Raw genomic sequence first — 7,613 nt, 5'->3', positions numbered from 1 at the left:
GTCCAGGACTTGCTATGGTGGGAGAATTGGGTTCTGATGATTCCAAGTGACCTTGGTTTGTGTTGTTTATTTTCTTACTCTTGCCCCCCACCATCTAGTTATCTCTGGTGCTACCTGCCCTTACTAAATCTGACTGGAGCCTGTCCTTCCTGTGATCCTGGTTGTGTCAGAACTCCTCATAGTCAAGCTGTCTCTGTGATCATGTGAATCTGGGATCCTGTGATCCTGGGCTTGTTAGAGCACCTGGGAGTGGAGCTTCTTCTGGGTGTTGTGGGACTGGCTGTGGAGCTTTTGCCCAAGGTCTGCTCAGGGCACCAGCCCAGACAGACCGGAAGGAACCAGAGTCACTGGGCTCTCGGAGTTCCTGTGTGCCTGGTCCTGCTGGTCCCAGTTACTCTCGGTGTTGGGACAGATGTTGGGTCCTCCTCACCTCTGATCCTGGGCATGTCAGAGCGCCTGGGAGTGTCCATCCCTATTTGTTTAGGTATCTCAAAGTCCTATTCATAATTCCAGCCCAGGGAGAACAAAGATACTCTTCTTAAAAAATTCTCTTAGCATAGGTAAGTGAGGGAAGCAATTACTGCTGCCTATTGAGAATTGAATGTGGAAAATAAACAGCTCCAGTAACCGCCCATGTATTCATTCTGCCAACTGGCACAGAGCAACCACACAGCGCCATCCACTCCCACTGGCAATCCCGTGGTCACCTCTACAGGGCAGTACTGCTGATGTTATCCCTGCCTAGCAATGCACATCCAGGGTATTCCCACACTAGTGCATATCCACAAGATGAAGTTAGGTGTTGCTGACAGAACACCAGTTAAGGGTAGCTATTAAAACTCAAGGAAGAATGTTCTCAGAACCACTGCCTCAGGGTACTCCAGTGTAGGAGAGATTCGGCTCAACTCTTAAATCCTGCATGGGCAAGCAGGAATTTAAGACCAAGGAGAGGTGTCGGGATCGGTGGGTGGACAGCTGCTAAGAGGAAAATACCATAGACAAGGTGGATCGTGGCTAAGCTGGTATAAGGACTTGTGTGAAGATGTGTGAGAATGAGCAGGTATGATGTGAGCAAAGCAAGGAGTGTGATCAGGTTTCGAGGAAGAGAGGTCTGCGCTTAACCGGCTGTGCAAGGCTCTTTGCTAAAACCAGACGCCATGATAAACACAGATAGGCCTAGCGGAGCTCTCAGATGCCTGACTATTTTCAGCAAGTGACGACTCTATCTCAGCTCCTTTTCTTGCTCTCCCTTGGCCTTATCAGGGCTTGGCAGCAAGCCTTCCTTGAGGTCATCCTGAGCTTCGACTTCCAGGGACAGTAGGGACTGCTGCTCTCCCACAGAGACAGAAAGTCTTTGGTTTGGTTTCATTTATGTTGCTGGGATAATGTGTCCTTTTAAAAAGTAGCTTGGAGAATCCTTTGGATTGCGGTTCCAGGTTCCAGTCCATTGCCGTGGGAAAGCCACGGCGGGAATGCAAAACAAGGCCAAGAGCCGAAAAAGAATGAGCGTGTGGAAACTTGCTTTGTTACTGCTTAGCACGCAGCTAGGTTTCCCTTCCTTCTGGGGCCCTGCCTATGAAATGGTGCCACCCACCACGGTCTTGGTCTGCCTAATCAATTAACCATTGAGACGCAAGATCACAGATATGTCCACAGGCCAAGCTGGTCCAGAGCACTCTCCATTAAGCTGCTAGGTTGTGTCAAACTGACGGTCTCAATCTCAAATTATCACACTAAATCCCAAAGTTACTTCCTCCAGAAAGGAAAGGGGAAGCTTTGTCCTTGGCCTCATTTCTTTCGTGAACAAGAAGGCTTGCAACTGAATGAAGCGAACTGTAAAGGAACATTCTAGAAGGGAGTTTATCTTAATTGTCCATAGCCTGTTCTACGAAATGAGTTTTCAAACAGGCCAGAGCTACCTAATGAGACATGGTCTAAAAATGAACAAATGGAAACCAAAGCCAAATGTTTACAAGTTTATGTGGCTGCATCCTATGATGTAGTAAACGGTAAAGATGGAATCCAAATTTCCATCACCCCACACAAACACTCACAACATCTGTAATTCCAGTTCCCAGGAATCTGACACCACCTTCTGGCCTCTGAGGGCACCAGGCAGGCACGCTGCACACATATAGATGTACATGCAGGTAAAACACTCATACACATCATGATCATCAGTATCATCATCATCATTATAACAACAACAACATGATAATGAGGTTGGGTCAGCAAAATGGCTCAGTGGATGAAAGCACTTGCCACCAAGATTGACAGTCTGGGTTCAATCCCCGAGCTCCACATGGTAAAAGATAGAAACAGATTCCTATAAGTTGTCCTATGACCTACACACACACACACACACACATACACACACACACACACACACACACACACACACACACAGAGGATAGGAAGAGAGAATCAATGTAATTATTAAACTTATTTATTCACTTTATAATCCAATATCAGCCCTTCCTCCTTTCCTCCCAGTACTTCCTCATGCAATTCCTCCCTGAATTTTACCTTTCCCTTGTCTTCTGAGAAGAAACCCTCCTCTGTGTTTCAACCCCCCCCCCCCCTACACACATCAAGTCACTCTGGGACTAGGTACATTGTCTTCCACTGAAGCTAGACAAGGTGCTCCATTTAGGGGTGTAGGATCCACATGTGGGCAGGCAGCAGGCTCAGGGACAGCCCCTGCTCCAGCTGTTGAGGACCCTCAGGAAGGCCAAGCTGCTCATCTGCTACTTATGTGCAGGGAGCCTAGGTCCAGCCTGTGTTTGCCCTTTGGTTGGTGATTCAGGCCCTGGGAGCCCCCAAGGGTCCAGGCCAGACGACTCTATTGCTCTCCTGTGGAGTTCCTGTCCTCTTCAGTTCCTTCAATCTTTCTTCTAACTTGTCCGTAAGACTCCCCAAGCTCCATCTAACATTTGGCTGTAGGTTTGTTTCTGCATCGCTTTCCATTGGCTGCTGGCTGGAGCCCCTCAGAAGATAATTATGCTAGGTTCCAGTCTGCAAGCACAATGGAGTATTGTTAATAGTGTCAGGGATGGGTTCTTGCCCATGGGATGGGTCTCAATTTGGGGCAGTCATTCCCTCAGTCTCTGCTCCATCTTTGTCCCTGCACATCTTGTAGGCAGGACACATTTTGGGTCAAAAGCTCTGTGGGTGGCTTACTGTCCTTATCCTTCCACTGGGAGTCCTGCCTGACTATAGGAACTGGCAACTTCAGGATCCATATTCCCCACTGCTAGGAATCTCAGCTAGACTCATCCCTAGAGACCCTCTGGCACATCCTAGAGATTGCCCTCCCCCAGCTCTTCTCTCTCTCCCCTGCCCTCTCTACATATGACCTCCCCCCTCCCATTCCCCTTTCCTCTTCCACCCAGTTCCCTCCTTCCATCAATCTCCAATATCTATTTTGTTTTCCCTTCTGAGAAAGACTCAACCATCTTTAAATTTTTTAAAAAGAAGATCTCAAAGAACTGCCCACAGCCAAGCTCTATTGTACAATGTTCATATTCATTCTCTGTTGACTACCACATCTCCTAGCCCCACAGAACATGTCTTTTTTTTTTTTTTTTTTTTTTTTTTTTTTTTTTTTTTGGCTTATCAAGGACTCGTTACTAGCCAGGGCAGTGGCAAAACATGCATTCATGGGACTGTTTTGATAAACAAACAAACTGTAATATACATGTTATACAGCACAGTCTTTGGGATATCATAAACAGGTATGCAGTTATTAATTTATTAATGCAATAGATTAATAAAAATGATAGCACAGAAGTAAAAAGTATGCAAACTACTTCATTAGTAGCATCACACACACACACACACACACACACACACACACACACACACACACAAACACTTAACACACATCCTTTTTCCTGAAAGGCCGTATCACCATGCTGCTATGAACCCCTGCTGCAGACAGTGGGAGTGACCCTAAAGAATAGGAGCTGTTTGTCTGGGCTGATTTCTTCCTGGAAGAAAGTCCTACCTCAGAGGAAATGGCCTTGTCTCCAGCATTAGTGACTGGGGATACACAAATAAAGTAGCTACCACTTGCAAAAAGCAGCCAAAGGTGACATGACATACCCACACGCTTGAAATCAATGCCTTAGTAGACAATCCAGCATAGAACATGCCGTTAATATGGACCAAGCTTTGGTGTCAGCCTCCTGGTCAGGGCTGGCATGCTAGGCACAAGCCCCAAGTCCCAAGCAGACAAAAAAGGGCTATGGTGGCACTGTGAAACTTTCATTCTCTGATCCTTTCAACCACTTTGGGGGTCAGAAAACCATTCAAGAATCCTCTTTGAGAATTCTTCTATGGGTGAGTATACATTAAAATCTATACCCTAGGCTGATGGGATGGTTCAGTGGGTAGAGGCATCAGCTGCTTAGTGTGACGGCCCGAGTTCAAGTTCTAGGACCCACATGGCAGAAGAGAGCTGACACCTGAAAGTTGTCCTCTGTATACTGTGATATGTCCCCCCCCACGATTAACTAAAATAGAAGTTAAAAATATATATACACTCCAAATTACACATATAATGGGAAACTTGTGGGCGTTAGAAATGTATTTTCCTAACAAAAATTATGTAAGTCATAGAAACGATTTGTGGCTAACCTTATAACTAGTGAAGCTGGCCAGATCATTTTTAACAATCATCTTTTCTATTGTTTTCTGATGAGGGAGAACATGTCCCGAGTCCCGCCGATTGCTTCCAGCTCTGCACACTCAGGGATTTTCTTTGGTGTGTGCTCTCGGTCTTAACAAAAACTTCTTGAATAAAAAAAATGATGACTCAAAGTCCTCATTCTGATGAAACTGATGACTCTCACAACAGCCAACAAGACTTCTTTCATGAGCTTCATTTCCCGAGTACTTAAGAGGCCTGCTTGGAGGCTGAGATAGCCCACCCCCATTCCCACGCAGCCTTCATTCCCTTGTCCCATGTTAACTCTTCCAGCCCTGTGATTACAGCAGGAGAAACAGTGAGCGGTGCCTGCGTACAGGCCCTTGGACCTCTGGCTTGTGAAACATCTTCCAAGCAAGCTTATAGAAAGGAAGGAGGACAAAGCACACAGCCTGAGCATCTCTGACAACGAGTCGGGAGAAGACAAAGAGTGGATGTGAGAGCTTGTTGGTAAAGCATAAGTCTCTGAGGTCCCACCAAGGTTAACAACCATTTATTTACTCAGAATCTCCTTGGAGAAGGATAGGTCCTTTTTGTCTTTATAGATCTACACACTGCTTTTGAACTAGAAAAATACCTCCACATCAGGTCAATGGCTTAGCAGGTAATCCAGTATGGATTACTCCATGGACATTGCCCCGGCCTTAGCATCAGCCTCTGGTGAGGGCTGGCATGCTAGGCACATGAGAAGAGGAAGAGCGGAGAGCCTGATGGAGATGATGCATGAGCCAGCAGCAAGAATCATGACTTGATTGATTGGCAAGGCTGACTCAACTCCTATCATCGGCAGATCTCCACTCAGCCAGCAACGGAGGCCACCACACCAGGTTTCACATCTGATACCTTCCCTCATGGATGCTCTCATCTATCAAGCACACCACTGAGGTGTGAATTCTATTCTGAAAATCAGGCATCATGAATCAGGAAGTGGGAGCCACCCATTGAATCAAAGTCCTTTGTATATAGTGTAATAGGGTCTCAGGCTGGACAGGAGGGGTCCTTGCTCATTGCTGTTTTCAGTAAAGCTTTGGGGGACCTGTGTATCCATCCCTACACCGCTGCACCCTTCAGGACTAACTGTTGTGACAAGATGATATAGTTAAGAAGTCCTGGGAATCCTACTGGCACACAGCCTTTATCTTTTGGACCTGCTGATAGAGATTTGCCTTGCCTGATGTCATATTTCTTCCAATGTGGCCCACATTCAATGCACCACGAATTTCATGGTTTGCTGAATGTTATGGTCATCTTGGTACAACCACAGACATCTCAGGACCATGATAACACTATAGCTCTCAGTACATCAGTAAAAACTGTATTGGACCTACATGAAAACGGAGTTTGACCTATGCTCACTTATCTTCAGACTTCTCTCTTTCGTGGGTACTGATGTCAAGCATCCTCCTGAACCTGACATCCTGCATGCTGAATTCCATCTCAGCTGACTACCCAGCAAACTAACTGTGTGACATCACTCACGACCTAGACCCTCTCATCTCTTTTAGAGTATACAGACTTCTAACTAACTGGTCTCTCCCCTTCCTTTCTTGTAACTCACCCCCACCTCTAGGCTACACATGGCATCAAGAATGACCACTCTATAATGTATATCAGAACATAACATCTCCCTGTTGAAATCCTTCCCCACTCCTGTTAGTTACATTCAGAATAAAAGCCGGCCTCAGGCTGGGGAGATAGCTAAACAGGTCAAGCACTTGGCCTATGAGTGTAAGGACTTGAGCTTGAATCTCTTGCAGAAGCCTCGCACATCTACACATGCCTGTGGTCCTAGTCGTTCTATACAAAGTCCATGCTGATGGGGAGAGAGAAACAGCTTCATGGCCCACTTAAAAATGCCAAGACACCAAAGCTGGGGAGACAGTTCAGTAGGTAAGGCACTTGTCACAAGGCCCGGGGACCAGATTTTGATCTCTTGCACTAACATAAATGGACAGCCATAGTGGCATGCCCTTGTACTCAGAGCACTGCAGAGGTGGAGAGGGGCAGACCAATGCTTATGGCACATCAGTCAGCCGTGCCTAACCAGTGAGCCTCAGCTCTCAGACAGACACTGGTCTCTAAAAACAAGATGGTGGTACCTGAGGAACAACTTCTAAGGCTAACTTTTAACCTCTGCACACTTCCATGTCCCCACCACATGTGCACACACCAGTCCAAAACAGGCAGTTCTGAAGTAAAAAAAAAAAAAAAAACATTTTAGTTTTGCACTTGTCTTAACAGCCTCTAAGCCCTCTGCCCCCAACCCAGAGACCAGAACGCCAATTAAAAGGAAGGTTTGCCGGTCTTACCACGCTCTTCCTAAATCAGAGAGTAAGGTGTGTATTGTTTATACAAGTCTCTTCACTTGCCACTGAACAACTTTGAGCCTCTTGCTCAGGAAGTGTCATACATTTGAGATTCTTGCCACAGATCCACAAGCCTTAGTGCGTGGTAACAGCTGTAAGTCGTAGATATACCTCCTAAACTAGAATCCCCCAACTCTTCTCTGTTGGGCTGGTGAGATGCTTCGGTTCATTAGGACACTTGCCTCTCTGCCTGATCACCTGAGTTCAGTCCACACAAACCCCACGGTAGAAGGGCAGGACGGACTCTCACGAGCTATCCTCTAACTCCCAAGTGCAGAAACTCTCCTTGAAGAGAAAGAAGTGAGTAAGTGCAATTTACATTTTTTAAAATTTCATTTAATAAAGGTTTTTCTTGGGCTGGTGAAAAAGCTCAGAAGGTAAAGTCACTGGTTGCCAAACCTGACAACCTAAGCTGGGTTTTTTTAAAGACTCACTTGGTGGAAGGAGGGAGAATCGATTGTACGAGTTGTCTTCTGACCTCCACACACACCCTGGGACAAATAGGCTGCGTGTCTTTAAATTGATGTATTTTTAAAAGT

At 46.1% G+C, this 7,613-nt stretch overlaps 1 long non-coding RNA gene across 1 annotated transcript; it reads right to left on the bottom strand.

The window, feature by feature from the left end:
* Window positions 1-2,428: 2,428 nt before the first annotated feature.
* On the bottom strand, window positions 2,429-4,749 carry LOC116098703. Its single transcript, XR_004121918.1, has 2 exons — window positions 4,639-4,749; window positions 2,429-3,015 (listed from the first exon to the last, which is right to left on the bottom strand). It is a non-coding gene; the product is annotated as an uncharacterized LOC116098703 (long non-coding RNA).
* Window positions 4,750-7,613: the final 2,864 nt, after the last annotated feature.

The sequence above is a fragment of the Mastomys coucha genome, unplaced genomic scaffold (genome assembly GCF_008632895.1).
Source record: "Mastomys coucha isolate ucsf_1 unplaced genomic scaffold, UCSF_Mcou_1 pScaffold20, whole genome shotgun sequence".
Classification (NCBI taxonomy): Eukaryota; Metazoa; Chordata; class Mammalia; order Rodentia; family Muridae; genus Mastomys; species Mastomys coucha.
The sequence above is the reverse complement of the archived record's forward strand: the minus strand, read 5'-3'. Positions and strand labels throughout refer to the sequence as shown.